A 19,293-nucleotide genomic window follows, 5' to 3' on the forward strand; every position below is an offset into this window, starting at 1 on the left:
GATTTGCCTGCAAATATTTAGCAGCAGTGTGTCTATTGGATTCCTGCTGACGGACGGCCTTATATGGGCAGGCACTGAATTACGTGGGAGGCGTGGTGAGGAGGGACACAACTCCGCCTCACACAGCGAACGAGCTGCAGGCTATGGCCATATATATGTACGTAAGTAGGATTCAGTTATGAACGTTACGCGTAGAATTTCGAAATGAAACTTGCCCAACTTTTGTAAGTAAGCTGTAAGGAATGAGCCTGCCAAATTTCAGCCTTCTACCTACACGGGAAGTTGGAGAATTAGTGATAAGTGAGTCAGTGAATCAGTCAGTCAGTGACGGCTTTGCCTTTTATTAGTATAGATATATACACAAAATTAATTGGTTAGGAATATTTATTTAGTAAATTAATAAATTAAAAAGAATCCTAAAATTAAACATACATGGCATTGGTGAAACAAATGCGCCTGCTACACTGTTTCAACTGGTATTATCTCTCCGGTCTCTTTCATTGTTCAGAATTAACAAATTACATATCATGCTTAAGAAGAAGAGATACACTGTAAACTATTTATTTTATACAGCAGTTATAATTAATCATTTACACAGAATAAAAGATTTATGTTGAATCTGAATATTCCCTGTGTTGTTTATTTTATATAACCATGAATGATATTACGTTTAGAAAAAAGTACATTGTGTGCATTAGCTGTTCAAATACTGCCATCAAACTGTTCACTTGACACACAAATTTCAATCCAGCAGATAAGATAAAATTTAAAAATATTTTCTTGCAAATTGCAGAACAGATTTAAAAGAAAGCAAAGAATGGGGCATGATAAAGAGTTACCATAGCTCAGTGATACATACAATTATGAGACTTGCTGTTTATTTGCTTTTTGTTACAGCTGGTCCCCTAACTGGCCGTGTACTTAAAATAAGCAAATGTACAAAAATGATAGCCAAATGAAAACGAGTCCTACATATCTTAAGTACAGATGGCTAAGCACAAACCTTGAAAGCAATCCACTCCCAAAGGTGAACAAATTCTTTCCATCTAATTTTTCAAATGGACTGAACACAAAGGATGACGTTGCCCAGGTCAGCAGTGGCTACCATTAAACTGACAATACAATTATGAGGAAATTGGCTGTGTTCAGTAAGAGGACATGAAACAGATGTGCTTTGCCCTTCACTTGCTCAGAGGCTCAGGCAACATATGGAATGCATCTTAAAACACAAACATTTGGCCCCTCCCACACCAAACGGGGATTGAAGACGGCCTGCTAATAATGGAGGCCACACACAAAGAGGAGGGTCAAGGATCAAAAAACTGCTTTCTTCATACACCCTTCGCTTTTTCTATTAGAATCCCATACTGAATTAACTACCTATCTCCACATCAAACTATCAATTCATTAAAATGCCCACTAATTGCCAGGACAAAGAACAGTTTAGGCAAAGTCTTTCAGAATTACTGTAATTGATAGTAAAAAGCATTTAGAAATAAATGCAAATGACTAAAACCACAGAAAGCATTAAGATAACACAGAAAATCACAGTGCAGGGACAGAAACCAATGCCATCGCCACAGAAACTGCACCATGCAGCAAAAAAGTAGCAAAGAGTAAATTATTGGTCCTGAAGTAATAGCTTCAAGCATAATACTATAGTATTACATTGATCAGTTTAACAAGAAATGAGAGTCATCTTAGAGCACACAGTATTATCAAGGTAGCTTTAATTTACAACACCACATCTCACAAAGGAGACAACAGGTTTAGCGGCCACAATTACAGAGATTACCCAGATGAGGTCACGGATTCACAGTCTACGATCAGTTCCCATCGCAAGATCGCCACATGGCATTCCACAAGTAGCAGACAATGCCAGAACGCAGCTGTATACAAGTAACTTGGCACATTTCTGTGGCATCTTCAAAACTGGAATTTTGTAGACCAGCAGTCTTATTCTTATTATGTATGTGCTAATTTTACAAAGATGTCATACTACAGAAACTGAACTGGTTAAAGTAATAAATGCCTTGAAGGTTAGTACTGAAACAAGCCACATGTCTGTTGTTAATCTCTTAGACCAGAGTTCAGAAATTGACACCAGAAACTGCAGCATTCCTATAAATTATTTTAGACAATAGGTGGACCTCTCTGGTAGTGTATTACATTGGGTTTTGTCTTATTTAAAAGGTAGAAAATTCTTTGTTAGTTGTGGTGACTGTAGTTTGGAGGTCTATGATATTGCGCACAGGGTACCACAAGGATCTGTTCTGAGCCCACTGCTTTTTTCAATCTGCATTAGACCGACAACAGATCAACAAACTGCTTTTTTCAATCTCTCTTTAGGCTGGATTACCTCAAAACAAAAAGTGAACTACAAACAACAGTTTAAATGGATGACACGCAGCTTTACTTATCTATAGCACAGGATAACACTGACACTCTGGTTTCTTTGATCCAATGTCTTATTTCCATTTCTGAATTGCTGAGTAGTAATTTTCTCAAGCTAAATCACGGAAAAAAAAAGAAACCTTAATGGTTGGGAAAAATGGAAATACTGATGGTCTTAGAAATAAACTTTATTCCTTATTATTAAAAGTCAAAATGGAGGTAAATAATTAAGGCACCTAAACCTTAAAAATCACATATTAACCAGATTACTAACACTGTATTTTTCCGTAAAAGAAACAATTCAAAAGTTAGACCTCTTATAACATCACAAGGTGCTATGAGACTTTTGCTTTTAGTTGACTTGATTAATGTAATGCATTCGTAGCTGAAGTACCTAAGAAATGCTTCAATTAGTTGCAATTAGTGCAGAATGCAGCAGCAAGAATCTTAACCAAAAACAGAAAAGCTGAGCCCATCTCACCAGTTCTAGCATCATTACATTGGCTACCTGTGTCATTTAGAATCGAGTTTTCAAAAGGCTAATGGTATATAGACCTTAAATGATCTTGATCCTTACAATATTTTGGAACTCCTACCCCCCTATAAGTCAAAGCCTTAGATCTTCTAATAACAGTCTGCTTACTATTTGAAGACATAAGCCTAAACGAACAGTTAGGGAGCCCTTTGCTGTTAATTACCAAAACTTTCAACAGAAATATGCCAAGTTAATACTGTGGATCATTTTTTAAAAACTGCTAAAAGCCCACTTTTTTAATTTGGCTTTTTCGTAGCTACATTTTAGATGTATTCCTAATAAACTATACATGCAGAGAATTATTACATTCTTCGGGGATTGGTAATCATTACTAGTTTCTGCTTTTTGCTTCTTTCTTTTCCATTTTTTCCGTGGTGGAGTTTTGTGCCACCACCTGATCGAGGCATAGTGCAGTCACCTTTGATGCTTGAATGGAGGCGGGTGGCCCGGCCGTCCACAAGACCCTCTGCATTGAAACCTGGAAACAAATGAGGAATGACTTACGAACATTTATGTGAGGTAGAATGCTCAGTGGGGACTGGGAGGTATTTTGGTCTTGAACTCCTCAGATTGTTGTTTTTTCTATTCTCCCGCCCATCTGACCTTATCATCAGACTCATCATTAGAGATTTAGAATACGATACCACATAGAACTACTCTACTTTTCTATTAAATATACTGTAAATCTATGTCATTCATTAATATTATTATTAAGTAATTCAATTTATATTTCATTTCTAACTATTTATTTGACATTTTATAAAGCAGTTTGGGCTACATTCTGTATGTGAAAATGTGCTACAGAAATAAATGTTGTTGTTGTCATACAAAACGTATACTAGACTTTTAATATTACAAAACACAGGAACATAATGTCTGGGACACACACATTTTTCTTTCATTTATTCCACAGTGTAAAAGTCAAATCAAACTATTCAGATGTGATTAAAATGCACATTGCAGACTTTCATTTAAAGATATTTGTATACATTTTGGTCACACCATGTAGAAATGACAACTCATTTTACATATGGTCCCTTCATTTCAGGCACCATAATGTTTTGGACAATTGGCATCACCAGTGTTTGTGATTCCTTGCTTCTAACCTTTGGAGTTTGTGGTTGCCATTTTTCAACGTGAGGGCAAGAGCTGTGCCAATGAAAGTCAAGGAAGCCATTATGAGGCAGAAAACCAACAATAAACCATTTGAGATATCAGTAAAAGCTTAGGATTACCTAAATCAAAATTATAATTATTATCTAAATCATGAATTATAGGTAAGAAGAAAAAATGCACTGGTGAGTTCAGTAATTCCAAAGGGACTGGTAGGCCAAGGAAGACCTCCACTGATGATGACAAAAGAATCCTCACTGTAGTAAAGAAAAAGCCCCAAACGTCTGTGTGACAGACCAGAAACAGTCTTCAGGAGGCAGGTGTGTGTGTGTGTGTGTGTGTGTGTCAGAGGCGACTATCTGCAGAAGACTTCATGAACAGAAATAAAGAGGCCACCCTAGAAGATGAACACCACTAGCTAGCCACAAAAACAGGGTGACCAGATTACAGCGTGTGAAAAAGGACTTAAAAGAGCCTATGGAATTCTGGAAAAATGTCTTGTGGACAAACTAGGCAAAGATGAAACTGATCAGAGTGATGACAAGAGGAAAGTGTGGCGACGGATGCAAAGACCACCACCTCATCTGTTAAACATGGTGCTGGGGGTATTATAGCTTTGGCATGTATGGCTGTCACAGGTACTGGCACACTTATCTTCACGGACGATGGAGCCGCTGACGACAGGGGCACAATGAATTCTGAGGTGTACAGAAACATCTGCTCAGGTTCCAGTAAATGCCTCCAAACTCATTGGACGCTGCTTCATCCTACAACAAGATAATGATCCAAACATACTGCTGAGACAACACAGGAGTTCAATGCTAAAAAATGGAAAACTCTTGAATGGATTTAAATGGGGTGACTGTTTGGCCAATTGAGCACACCGTTCATTTGCAGAAGATAGAAAACTTAAGGGGAAAAGCTCCAAAAACAAGCAGGAGCTCATGATGGCTGCATTAGACCTTCCATTGCTGTGTCCTAAACATTATGGTGCCCTGAAACGGGGGGACCACGTAAAAAAAGTGTTGTATGACCAAAATGTATGCAAATACCCTTAAATGAAAGTCTACAACGTGTACTTTAATCTCGTCTGAATTGTTTGATTTGAAATTTTAAACTGTGGAGCAGGAAAAATGTGTGTCTTTGTCCCAGACATTATGGAGAGCACCATTATGGAAGGAGCTTAAACAACAAACCATGCAGCAGCTTCCTCAATCCTGGGATGATCGTGGGTCTTATCGGTTTATTGGTACACCGCACTAACTAACATCCTTACTGCAAAAAGTGCATTTATAATCAAGAAATCTGAAGTTATTTTGGGTTTAATTTCTGTTGTTCGTTATTTTGTAACTAAAATCCTAGTATAATTTTACCTCTCTTTCCTATTAGCGCCGCTTGTCTTTACCAATGTTCCTTCATTGTGTGGCTCACAGAAAATTTTACCTTTCAACCTCAAAAAAAATTATCATGATTAATATTTTATGTGCATCATTTTTAAAAACGGGCACTTTATAAATTTATAAAATGTCCATAATACCTCAGTGAACATAGTTAATCTCTCTACATGAACCTAAACTACATGTTCTGCCACTTAATAATGTTATTCTGATAAACATGTTACATGACACTCATCTGCTTATAACAGCAGAAACCAAAGGGGATTATGAGGGGCTTAAACTCCTGCACAGCACAATAATAGAAATGTCTGAATATTAAAACTTTAGCTCTGACTAACATACAGTAATGTCGATTCTCAGAGTGTGATTTTTAAGGTATATTGGGTTTGTGGAAGCCTTGTTTTTGTTACCACAGTGCCATCTCTACTTTTTTATGAAATTACCCTTTACATGCGCTCATTTGGTTTCTCACCAGCTAAATAAATGACATGTCTCATTTAGCCAAATGTCAACTACGACTTGCCAAAGAAAGTCAAAGTCAGTAAAAATGAGTAATTCCTTACAAATATCAAAGTATGCTCTGTGTTTAAATACCATCCTCTTTGTAAGTGAAAGATATGGTCCATTTCCAGTTACATTTAGACACTTTAATGTGAATGGACTAAAATAGCGTAGAACCCTACAACCAATTTAACAAATGACGGCTGAAAGTGCAAGAATAAGGCAGACTGCATTTGAAAAAGCATGCCAATCTTTGCCCCTTCCAGTAAATGTCACTGTCACTTGTGTCTAGTTGACTTCTCTCTTTGACATAATGTCATCACACTAATCCACATGTCACTTTTCATCCGGTATCCACTGACTTAATTATATGCGGTCAATATGTTGATATGGCATTTTACAGCTGGCTGACCATGGGCGCATCTGCCAAGGTCACTTGGTCACCCTGCAAATTATAGAGGAAACAGTCGGCTCACACAACATCATTTATTAAATTAGCTGTATTTTTTATTTATTTCATGGCAAACTATCTATTTTTTGTTAATACTACTAGAGAGTGGATCTCTGCTGACCAATGAGTAATGATTAACTTTGGCCTTATTGAAATGTTTTAAAACAGACAGGCCATACATCATGGCAAGTCATAAAAGAGAAGCTTTTGAAATATGTATACAGTGTATTAAAAATGCATGATGTGTAACTCTACAAATTGCACAAACATGTCCTTGGTCAGGACAAAAGGGGACATTGCCTGTATAATGTAAATTGACAGACAAATCATATAAAAACAGCAACAATCAAGAGCCAGTTTTGAATTTAAGCACAGATCAGCAGACATTTAAAAAGGGCCTGAAGTGTAGCCGCTGTTTCATTTCTTAATACATGATAAGGCAACTAATAGGTGGGCTATCCTGGAGCAATACTTCTTAAATCTGCCTGCTGCAGGTAAAAATAAGCACTAATCCTAGATAAGCTGTTTAAAAATGCAAATGTACAGGGAAGGCCACAAATGTGGAAACAGCCTACAATATATTAATATTAAAGACCTGCGAAGGAACACGGTCAACCTTTGCCTTCATAACAGCTTCAGTCATACTTGGAATGCTGTCATTCAAGCCCTGAACTGTGTGTAGTGGACCATTCTTCAATAAGATAAGCCCTCTATTCATTGAGGGTTAAAGGACTTTGAAATCTATTTCACAGGTTGCAGATCTAGTGCTCTGGTGGTCTGGTCATTGGCGAAGGCAGTTCAGGTTATCTTTCTCCTCAAGGAACAACTCCTGAATTAGATTAGCACTGTGTATGGCAGCTATAGCAATTGAACAGAGGAACATCATGAGGAAACAGTGCTTGCACCAAAGGGCATACCAGGTCCAGAAAAGAGCCTCATATTTGATGGTTGTCATAATACACAGCACTGAGTCATCACTGCACCCAATAGCCTCTGAGAAACGGCTGACAATACCATTACAGAATATGGTGCCAAGCGTAACCTCTACCGATAGGCAACTGTGGGTAGAAGGCATCTTTTAGCTTTGTCCAAACATCTATATCTATATATATCTATATATATATCTATATATATATATATATATATCTATATATCTATATATCTATATATCTATATATATCTATATATATCTATATATATATATATATATATATATATATATATATATATAAAAGTCAATGTGTATGTATGTTTCAGCATCACGTACGAACAGTTGGAGCGATTTTCATGAAACTTGGTACAAGTTTCTCATTGGTCAACTAAACATACTGTAGGGTGAAATCAGCCCTAACTCACCCCCTTCTGGGTAGGGTGGAGGGTGATCTTGCGGTTTTGTATTATGCATGTTATCATCCAGTTGACACTCGGAACGACCACCAGAGGGTGAACTGGAGGTGACTGCCAACATTCTTTATGTTTGAGCACCACCATGCCCCGGTTGCTTTAGAAATTAAATAGTGTTGGCTGGGTTGGCATCCCAACTATTTTTGGGACTCATTCTGTCTTTGTGACTCGAACAACCATATATATATTTTTTTTTTTCATAAATTCTGCAGGCTCTTTTAAATTGTTTTTTTAATAAACTCTAATCTTCCCATCCTGTATGGCACCTTGCAGTGTGGCCTCTGTATTTCTATTCACAAAGTCTTCTGCAGATATTCGTCTCTGACACACAAACACACTTGCCTCCTGTAGACTGTTTCTGGTCTGTCAGACAGACAGGTGTTTGGGGCTTTTTCTTTACCACGGTGACAATTCTTCTGTCATCAGCAGTGGAGGTCTTCCTTGGCCACCTTTTGAAATTACTGAGCTCTCCAGTCTGTTCTTTCTTCCTACTGATATTCCAGACAGTTGATTTAGGTAATCCTAATGTTTTACTGATGTTTGAAATGGTTTACTGTTGGTTTTCAGCCTCATAATGGCTTCTTTGACTTTCATTGGCACAGCTCTTGCCATCATGTTGAACAATGGCAACCACATATAACCAAAGGGTAGAAGCAAAACACAAACACCGGTGATGCCAATTGTCCCAAACATTATGGTGCCTGAAATGAAGGGACCATATGTAAAACGAGTTGTCATTTCTACATAAATTCTTTTTCACAAACTGTAATCTGCTCATCCTGTTTTTGTGGCTAATTAGTGATTTGCATCTTGCAGTGTGGTGTCTGTATTTCTGTTCATGAAGTCTTCTACAAATTGTCATCTCTGACACACACATATGCCCCTGAAGACTGTTTCTGATCTGTCAGACCGGCATTTGGGGCTTTTTCTTTACCACACTGAGGGTTCTTCTGTCATCAGCAGTGGAGGTCTTCCTGGAACTACCAGTCCCTTTGTGACTACTGAGCTCTCCACTACGTTCTTTCTTCTTAAATGACATTCCAGACAGTTGCTTTAGGTTATCCTAAGGGTGTTCCCATGTCTCTAATGGTTTTATTCTTGTTTCTCAGCCTCATAATGGTCTTTCTGACTTTTATTGAAAGAGCTCTTGTTCTCATATTGAACAATGGCACCTACAGACTCCAAAGCAAGCCAAGTTGTCTTATTAAGCAATGAAACACACCTGAGGAATCACAAACACCAGTGATGCCAACTGTCCCAAACATTATGGTGCCCTGAAATGGGCGGGTCAAACTGAAACATATGCAAATACCATTAAATGAAAGTCTGTAATGTACACTTTAATGACATCTGAATAGTTTTGTAATTCTAAACTGTGGAGTAGAGGAATAAATAAATGAAAAATGGGTCTTTGTCCCAAACATTATGCAGGGCACTGTAGTTTCCAAATGGCAGCCATGCTATTAATTCTAGCTTTGTGAAGCTTACAACATGCAAAGCTTGTTCAGACTGGGTCACGGAGGTGTGGACTCAATTGTTTGATAATTTCTGAGGCTGTAAATTTGGAGCATTTAGCAAATATCCTGTGAAACATCTGACTATAGTGAGATCTGACTTGCAACAATCATTTATCTTCACTGATGTAGTTTGTCCATGTTTGTCATCTGTTGTCGCCGTTACTGAGACTGTTCCTCTTGACACATTAAATAATTTGGAAGCTTTTTTATGACCTGCAATTTGTATGGCGACTATCTGGCCTCATTCAGCTGCTCATGTTGCTTTGAAAAGTCTGATTGTGAGACCACTTTGCAGGTGACACGGATTTGTAATTCGCAATCAAGCAAACAGGACCAATCTTCACAGCTACAACTGCTCACTTAATATGGTGTTTCCTTGATTTGTCGACCCCTTGTTGCCTGTTCAGTTAATTCTGGCCTTGCCAAGACGTTTATGTGTTTATAGAGTAATTATTCAGTACCCATTTTTCTAGCGCCATCACCAAAACAGAGTAACACTATCACTTTCAGTACCCCAGTCAGAGAAGGGTGTTATTCATTTTGTGCTTTGGTGCTCTACAGCTATTTTTAATGCATAATCACTGCAAAAGTGATGGAAATTATTAACTTCAATTCCATGTAATATTTTGTTTCTGGCAGCTTATGCATTAATAATATTTTTGTGCTGATTTCAAGCTACAAAGGAATCAGAGCTATTCCTTTATTATGGAAATGCAGTTTTATAAACAAGCACATATACTGATTACATTCACATGAACACTCAACATAAATGGCTTATAAATGAAGCTGCATTTCGAGAAAGGCACAAGATTGCACTGAAAGACTCTAAGCCTCTCCAAAACTTTCATTTTGTTCTATTTTCTGAACAATTTCATTTGTAGACTTTTGTGTTGTGCTTTGGGTCATCGTCATTCTGTATAACTGTTGGCATGGTATCGCACCCCTGACGAGCGGTGCCTGGTTTCCTCCAGATGTGACACATAGAATTGAGGCCAAACAGTTCAGTCTTGGTTTCATTAGACCAGAGGATCTGATTTCTCAGAGTCTCAGTGTCTTTTTCGTGCTTCAAGCGGACTTTCATGTGTCATATGGCCAGTCTGTTATAAAGCCCAGTTCAGTGGAGTGTTACAGGTTGTGGTTGCCCTTATGGTAATTTCTCCCATCTCCACACAGGTTCTCTGGAGCTCAGACAGACTGACCATCGGGCTCTTGATCACTTCTTCTACTGAGGCCCTTCTCCCACATTTGCTCAGTTTGGCCAGGTGATGAGCTCTACTAATAGTTGTGTGTGTTCCAAACTTATTCCCTTTAAAAATAATGGAGCCCTCTGTGCTCCTGGAAACCGTCAATGCTATAGAATGTTTTCTGTAGCCTTCCCCAAGATCTATGCCCCTGCAGGCATTACCTTTGACATCGGGGCCTGGTTTTTGCCCAGATGCACATTGTCAACTGTGGACCTTCTATAGATAGATGTGTGTCTTTCCTAATTATGTGTAATCAATTGAATTGACCACAGGTTGACTCCAAACAATGTGAAGAAACACCTCAATGATGTCAAATTTGAAAAGGGCCTGAATACTTGTGGTTTTTGGTTTAATTTTAATTAAATTTGCACAAATTTCAAAAATCCTGTTTTTTACTTTGTCATTCTGAGGTATTGAGTGTTGTTTGATGAGGGAAAAAATGAATATAAATGGTTTTAATCATGGCAAAAAATGTGAAATAGTAAAAGGGGTTGAAAACTTTTAAAAGGCTCTGAATAGTAGGACCACTGTCCTGGTGGGGAACAGTACCCCTTCAGGCTTTCCTGGCCTCCCTTCTTAACTTACATTCAAATCAAAGTAAATCTCCTTTTAACACAAGGCAAGATTATGAATTTAGCCAGTGTCACTTTACACTTCACTGTCATTTGATGAGCTTCGGCACAAACCAGTTAACTTAAATTCATGCTATTTATTTGGGGAAGCTACAGAAACACTTAAACAATGAATGTACATATAAAATTGTGCCCCACTAATCTTAAGACAATCGTCCTGCTGTGGTGATCAATAGTTGTTGACATATTTATGTGTATTAGAATGCCCTTGGCACCTCCACCCATTTATCTCCTCCACGACTCTCATCAGTTGCAGTTTTTGATTTTCCTCTCCTCTCTGGCCATCTGACCGTAGCATTTGTTAATTAAGTTGGACTTAATATTCCTATAGTTTTTTTAAGTAATTGCTCTTTACTGTTCTTTTTTTGTAATCCTTTTGATTTTTCTATTACTGTAAAATCACTTTGAGCTCGGAACCTATGAAAATCTACATGTCTAAAATAGAATTTCTGTGTGTATATTCACTATGCAATCTTACACCCTTTGACCAATCTGAACCAAATTCTGCATAGTTGCTGTCTATGACAAGACAAAAAAACTTTGGAACCCCAAGTTTTGACCCCAGGGGTCCTAATCAGAACAGACTAAAGCCAAATTAGCAGACAAATTGACCATGGCTTAACATTACTTACCCAGCTATGTCATGTGCTGCTTCTATTTATGGTAATATAAAAGGGAGTATTGTGTGTTTTTACAGGGGTTGTTGGGTGAGGCTTGATCAAGAGTGAAAGTGCAGCACAACACAAATGAGAATCAAAAGATTGATGTTTAACTCTTGCTTTGTCTGCTTTTCTTTGTAATTTAAGCACTACAAACAGTTCACCATGAACTAAAAGGACAAGTCAGACATGACAGTGCTCACGGCAACACAATTCCTACAATTCTGGAATCCAATTGGACGCAAAAAGAACAAATTGAGGATTCACCACAGAAGAGACGTTGATAAAGAGGCAGTGTGGACGACAGATGGGAGAGGCAGCAATAACAACAGGGTCACCATTTAAAAAACACAAACTTTTACTTTCTTTTCTTAACCCATTCTACAAATGTACCCAGGCAAAGCTGGGCACTTGGACACATGTGCTATATAAATAAGTACTGTTGTTTTGGACTTAAGTGTTTGGATATTTATCTGCTTTCTTGGTTTTGAATTCTGCCCGTTTATCAACCACCCTTTGGCCTTTTCTCCTCCTAACTTGTCACAGTACTACAAGGACTATTCTATAAAAATGTGGCAATAATCGAAGGTTACCAAAGTAGCTGCGCAGTCATGCACTGTGCCCGGCCACAGATTGGCACTCCATCCAGAGCTGGCTTCTGCCTTGCACTTACGACTACTAGCCCTGATGAAGGGGTAGAGTCCCGAAACGCCTCAGTCTGATGGACAACGATATAAATATTCACGGTCAGAAATTCAAATCCTGGGTACGTAGTTTTACTGACCCTCTGGACTGTGTTATTTAAAATTAAGGGTTGTTTACCTGACTTGTTATATTTTTATAAATATGTTTAACATGTTGGAAGATTTGTGCTGAGGTAGACACCTGTGTGCTCAAGTTATACTGTTCAAAATGTTTATAGTTAAGAAAACTACTTGTGTAACAGAGGTAGGGTGAGCTAAACATGTTTTTGAAAAATAACCTTGGTGTTCCTTTTGTAGCATACTTACTGCTACTGGGACAAACTCCTGCCACAAAGACAGATGAAAGCAATTAATGAAAACTGGTATTTGAAACTACAGATGCACATATATATTCATATTCTGTATATTAATGGCTACAGGAAAAAAACAAGTTTACTGTATTTTAAGAGAAATTCAATGGGTTGTTTAGGGACATCTCACCATACTGTACATGGTGCCTAGGAATGTAATCCCACATATTGAATATGATGATGTTCTGCTGTATATTTTATAGAAATGGCAAACAGAATGCACAATAAATATAATTTAAAACAAAAAAACATGTTGGCATTGGATTACACACAAAGGAAGGCTGAATAAATGCATGTGCCTGTCTGCCCTTAGCTCCATGTGCCGTGTGAAGAGTCTCTCAACAAGCTTTCCCATGGCTCATTTGACATCACTTCCTGGTTGAATCCGTGGGAAAGGTGTACAGTGTATTAAGATACAACTATAGGAATTGAAATAGTTCATCTGCAATGCAAGGTCAGATGTACATTTTAAATTCTAATGCATTTAGGGCCCATGGCATTCTAAGTAAGGCAGCAAGAAACATAAAAAAAAAATAAAATTGAAGATTCTGCTGCACAAAATAAAAAACAAACAAATTCACAAGGTGTTGGCTTTTTTCTTCTCAAATTACAGCTACATTAAACCGAAGATGGAAAAAAAGAAGTACTGGTTAAATCAGAACATATCAATCTTCCTAACACTGGGTCAGTGTACATTTGCACATCCTTGGCAAAAATTTCCTGCTATTTTGTTTTCTCATTTTCATCGAGCATTAATCTCCATAAAAGATACGCTTCATTATTTTCTTACTTGTTTAACAAAAGCCATCAGTATATGCTGTGGGTTGCTATTATTAAAAGACTGTTAACGTTCTCAAAGAATATATGGACAGACACCAAAAAAACAAGTAAGCATACCAAATTAAAAATAAATACATACATAAATAAGAGGTATAAAACATACATACTGTATATCAGGCAAGCCGATTTGTGTTTCTGTTAAATACAATGAAGTCATGCATTTTAACACAGTCTCCTTTATCATGGTGCTGGAGAGTTGAGAAGTGTTGCATGTCGGTCGGTCCTGAAGTAAGAATTTCCATGTACTGTACACATGATAAATCTGCTTTACGACTACGTACTGCACATCTAAACATTCAAGCACAGAATGAGAAACATAGTGGCTGTAGATGAAAGTACACTCGCTGAGCAAATTATTAGAAACACCTGCTTATCCATGCAATTATCTAATCGGCCAATCATGTGGAAACAGCAGAGTGTATTAAATCAAGGAGGTACATGCCAGGAGACTCAATTAATATACAGATTAAATACCAGAATGGGGAAAATATGTAATCTCAGTGATTTGGACCGTGGCATGACTGTTGGTTCCAGCCGGCTGGTTTGAATATTTCTGTAACTGATGATCTCCTGGGATTTTCATTCACCACCGTCCCTTTACCCAAAAAGCAATCAGGGAAATACAGATAAAGAAAGGTGGTATTTATTAGCTACACACCATACAAGGATTAGGTTAATGAAATGAAATGATTCACTCTGTTACCAATATCTTAATGATGAATCATTCTGAATGCTGGTTACTTCAAGAAATAAATGTCTACTAGCATCTTCCATTCATGGACACTTCAAGCTGGAACTGCTCTATTCAGATATTAATGACTTTAAATATAAACCTGAGGGTACAATCTGAGCAGGTCTGACCTCATCTTACTGCCACTGACAGCATCAGCTCTCTGTCATTAAAGCCAGATGTTCTTATGTGTGTTTGGCACAGTGGGGAGGGGTTGTTTGCTTCTATAATAATATTTATTTTTATTTTATATATGGATATATTTTTGAGCTTCTGTGAAATTTTAATTTCTCATTGGGAACAAATAAAGTACAATTCATCCATCCATCCATTCAATGACTGCAGAGAAAAAATCAGTCATATATGGTGGTACATTAACGTTCAGGAAATGAAGGCAGAAAAGCAAACTAAGGTCAATGCCAGTGAGTAAAGAAATGAGTATTTTAAACAAAGCCCCAAACATGAACCTGATGTGGTAAGAGGATCAGGTGCCAGGAAGTCAGTACTATTGATTATCCAATGCAAGGCAAACATCAAAGTTAGGAAACTAAATCGAGTCAAAACCAAGAGATCAAATGAAAATGATAAGTTGCATGCCATGATCTTAGAAGTAATCTGAATATAATAATAATAATAATCCCATCATGGCAAAGGTGTCACCAGGTGCGCACCTCCAATCATAAGTTCAAGAATCTGCGCAACAACAATGGCGTTGTTTCTACAGAAACAATATGGCATGCAAGATAGAGAATCCAAAAAGTTCATAAAAATGCATCAAAGTGAAAAATAAATTAAACCACTAAATTCAATGCCCTCAGTAACCCACAAATTACAACAAAAAATTAAAATAGAATCTGATTATGACATAAAGTAACATACACACAGGAATTAAAAATAATAACAAAAGATATAAAAATAATGAGCAGAATCGCTCATGCAAATATCGGTTACCTCTGCACACTTCCTACACACCAACTCTGACACTCATTCCAGACGAGCCCATAAACACCGCTACTCTCCCAACAACAAGCTCACTTTTAAGTTCCAACCTGAAAGTATTTCTAATGTCACCTCCCAGCTCCTCTGAAGCACATTCACGCCTAACACACAACCCAACAAAACCATTTGGTCTGGTGCGGCCTCAATAGCAGCCACCAATTACATGGGTAAGTGTAAAGTTTTCTTGGGCATTCTTCCCACTGTTGTTCCATTTTATTCTTATTCTTATCTACTCTGTCTTCATCTGGACAGGCTATAGTTGGCCTCCTTTACGGGATATTATCCAATACCTACTTATACAGATGTTGACCATGATTTCCTTTACAAACGTTAAGCTATGTTACCTGACAGGGCAATAGAATAAGTTCAGAAATATTTGATATCTCTTGCCTCTCCTGGTTCCTCAAGCGTTTTCCAGTATTCTTGTGTATCTCAATCTTTCTTGCCTGGCGCTTCCTCTTTTGATTAGGTTCCCACAAAGCCAGCTTCTCAGACTTTGTCATTTTGATTGACCTTGTCTGTGGTAGATGGCCCTGATTTACTCTCTGAAAACATCATTTGAATTCTTGCAAACACTTCTTTTGTGGCGACTCCTCCAGCAACTTTTCTCAGGATCCCCACATGTCTCAACCTCTTTTACTCAACACTCCCCCTCTCAACTGCATTTGACTGAGTAACCAAAGTAAAACTGACCACTTGTATCAAAGTCACACTGACCAATTAGATTATTCGGAGGGACCGGATACACACACACACACACACACACACACACACAGAAGTGCTTTATTATAGAGTAGACAGATTCAAAAATGCTTACATACTATACTTACTACAGAAGTAAATAGTGATTAATTTTACCACACACATTAAGTTTGTTCTCATTATTCAGTCCTCGAAAATAACATAGCGTCATGCAGCTAATCAAGTGACGATTACAGACTGTGACTGTGCAGTAGAGAAAATGACCAATGCCCTATTGGAATTCAATATACTCTCTGGGATTTTAGCTGTGCTCTTCACAGAAATACCAACATAATAATAATAACAATAATAATACATTTTATTTAATAGGTGCCTTTCTTAGCACTCAAGGTCACCTTACAATAAAATTAAACAAAATTAGTAGAATAAAAACAAGAGAATGATAAATTAGAAAGCAATAATTAGTAAACAAACAAAGATAACAGGCAGTAACAGTGTATAATTTACATTTGGAATGCCAGTTTTGTGGGCAATTTTAAAGTGTGTTATTAATTACCAATGGGTCTGTGTAGCTACAAGACAGAAAGTTCAAGGGAAGAAGAAAAGAAAAAAAAAGTATCTAGTTCCAGATGTAAGGCAGGTAACAGTAGAAAACCTTAAAAGGCAAAAGAATGAAAACAAGAAGAGTAGCTGGAGCTGCTGTGACTCAAATAGTAGCTGGAAATACAGACTGTGTGAAGGCTAACACAGAGCCCTCACATCAATGAGCTCACCCTGAGGCTCAGCAGAAAACAGATGTATAGGATTTCATGCAAAGAAACATCAGACAAGAACCCTGAAGGGGAAATGGAAAATATCCATCTTCATCCTATAGACACACTCGCAATGTGACACACGACACTGCTTGGTCTTTTTAGAGGTAGCCTGGCTGTGGTATTTTCTGAACAGCAAATGATCTTATACATGAGATGTGATTAAACCATAAACAGAAATATTAATTAAAATGGAATCACTTGCTTAAGCACTAAATAGCTTTCCAGCTGTTTAACAGCAGCAGGTATTGCCAAAATGTGTGTAAAAAAACCAGGCAGCACAGGGGCCGGGACCTTCAGAAACATGATAGGCCTTAGGGGGTTCAGGGGTCATATACATATTTCGATGGCTAGGACAGCCAAAGGAGGTGTGACACTCTTTTAACTTCTTTGAAATATCACAAAAAGTCTACTGCAGATTCTTTATAAATCTTATGATACTTAAAATGTTTTAGTTAAAACACAAAAATAGCTGTCACACACACACACACACATACATACAAAGACATACTGGAAAGTTGCAGCGATTACTTGGTAACTATTTAATATAAGTAATTAGCAAGTCAAAGGCCAGACAAGCTTGCATGGAGGGGCTTGATCTGACGGATACTTGAAGCTCGACAGTTGGCCAAGTGCATTCTTGGTGCTTTTTTCAATTGCGGCATTAGCTATTAGTCTAGCGTTGGAGTCAATTATCTAGAAATGCAGGAAAAAACAAAAACATTTTACTGTTATTTTTCATTAAGAACATCACATTTTTAGTCTTCTGTTCAATTCACCTAACACATAAAAATAAATTATAAAAAAAAAAAAACACACAGAAATTTAAAAAGGTCACCAGGATACTAGAATCTTTACACTTCTTGGTAACGTATTCCCTGGAGGAAATACTTTCATGTTTTTGCAAAATTTACGTTTAACCAACTTCCATCTGTGTCCCCAAGTTCTCCTTTTATATTAACAGATGGCACCAAACACATTCACCCATAACTTTAACACTTCAGTCCTTCCTCGTAGCTCATATTCAGTACTCCACAAGTCAGCGTAGCATTGGTTCTCAGGGCTTTCACTAGCGTTGATAAATTATATATATTTTATATTATATGTTATTTTTTTTTATTTGGATGTGCTGACTGCATAGGACAGCAAAGGGATGAGTTAGAAAAGGAATTGGGAGATAAACTGTAACCAAAATAATAGGCGGCGGGTCAAAACCAGAGAGTCAAAAGGCAAATAACCAAAACTCAAGACACACACCATAAAGCCCAGTGAAATGGAGAAGGCAGGAATTAGAAAACCAATAAACAAACACGTAACCAGAGACTGAATAGAAAATTTACATCAGTACGACCGCACAGTTCTTAAAAAAGTGAACATTTAGGAAAACAGCTAAATTAAAAATGAATTTAAACAAAATTAAATCAGTTTACAAATACCATGAATTAATGAAAGACTCGATCCAAAAAATATAAAAATAAATACATAGTGCATATTTTATACGGTACTTAATCACTTTAACCGTATGTTTATGTGAAATTACATTTTGAAGATTCAAACTCAATGCAACCCTGCAGTGACCCATTCAAGACATTGGCAAACAATGTGAAAAACATCCATGAAGAAAAAGAAAACAAATTCTTATGTAACTCGGGTCACATAGTTCATATGTCCGTTATTCATTCCTGTGGTCAAAATATGTGCATTTCTTGCTAAAATATTAACAATTACTTCCTGGAAACGCTGCCTTGGATGTCAACAGGAAAGACGTAATTTCAGGAATACTGAGCATTTCACTTGAAGATCTGCCTCTCTCCCTAATTCACTGACTGAAAAGCCTTTCTTCAATTCAAATATTTCAAATGTTTTACTAATGTGCCTTTTCTCCAGACAGGCAGTAAGATTTTAATGACCACCACTATGTTAGACGGACTACTGCATTTGAGAAAAACAATCCAACAGCTGCACTGTTGTAAGACACAAACTACTTTTTAGACAGAAAAAAAAATTTAGCTAGCCATATACTCACACAATCCACTTCAACCTGATATTGTGCAACACATAGGGAACTCAAAACATATTGTTCCATTAGACACAAAAGTTGAAAAAACGACAAATTAAACTGCAAAGTTTCAAGTATGTTTGACCGGGGACATGCAATGCAGTGACACATGGCCAAACATGGGACATGAAATGTGTATAATTTTGTACCTACTAGCTACTTCCATTAGTAGAATATATGCTGTACTGTATTCTGGTGTATATCTACAGTATTACATAATAAAAATCTAAAGTCTGTGTGTCCAGTCCCT

The 19,293-nt window shown here is 37.3% G+C and overlaps 1 protein-coding gene across 2 annotated transcripts in view; it reads right to left on the reverse strand.

The window, feature by feature from the left end:
* The window catches only part of tln2b (talin 2b), a 679,676-nt gene that overhangs the window by 306,542 nt on the left and 353,841 nt on the right, over positions 1–19,293 (reverse strand). The window lies entirely within an intron of this gene.

The sequence above is a fragment of the Polypterus senegalus genome, chromosome 12 (assembly GCF_016835505.1).
Source record: "Polypterus senegalus isolate Bchr_013 chromosome 12, ASM1683550v1, whole genome shotgun sequence".
Classification (NCBI taxonomy): Eukaryota; Metazoa; Chordata; class Cladistia; order Polypteriformes; family Polypteridae; genus Polypterus; species Polypterus senegalus.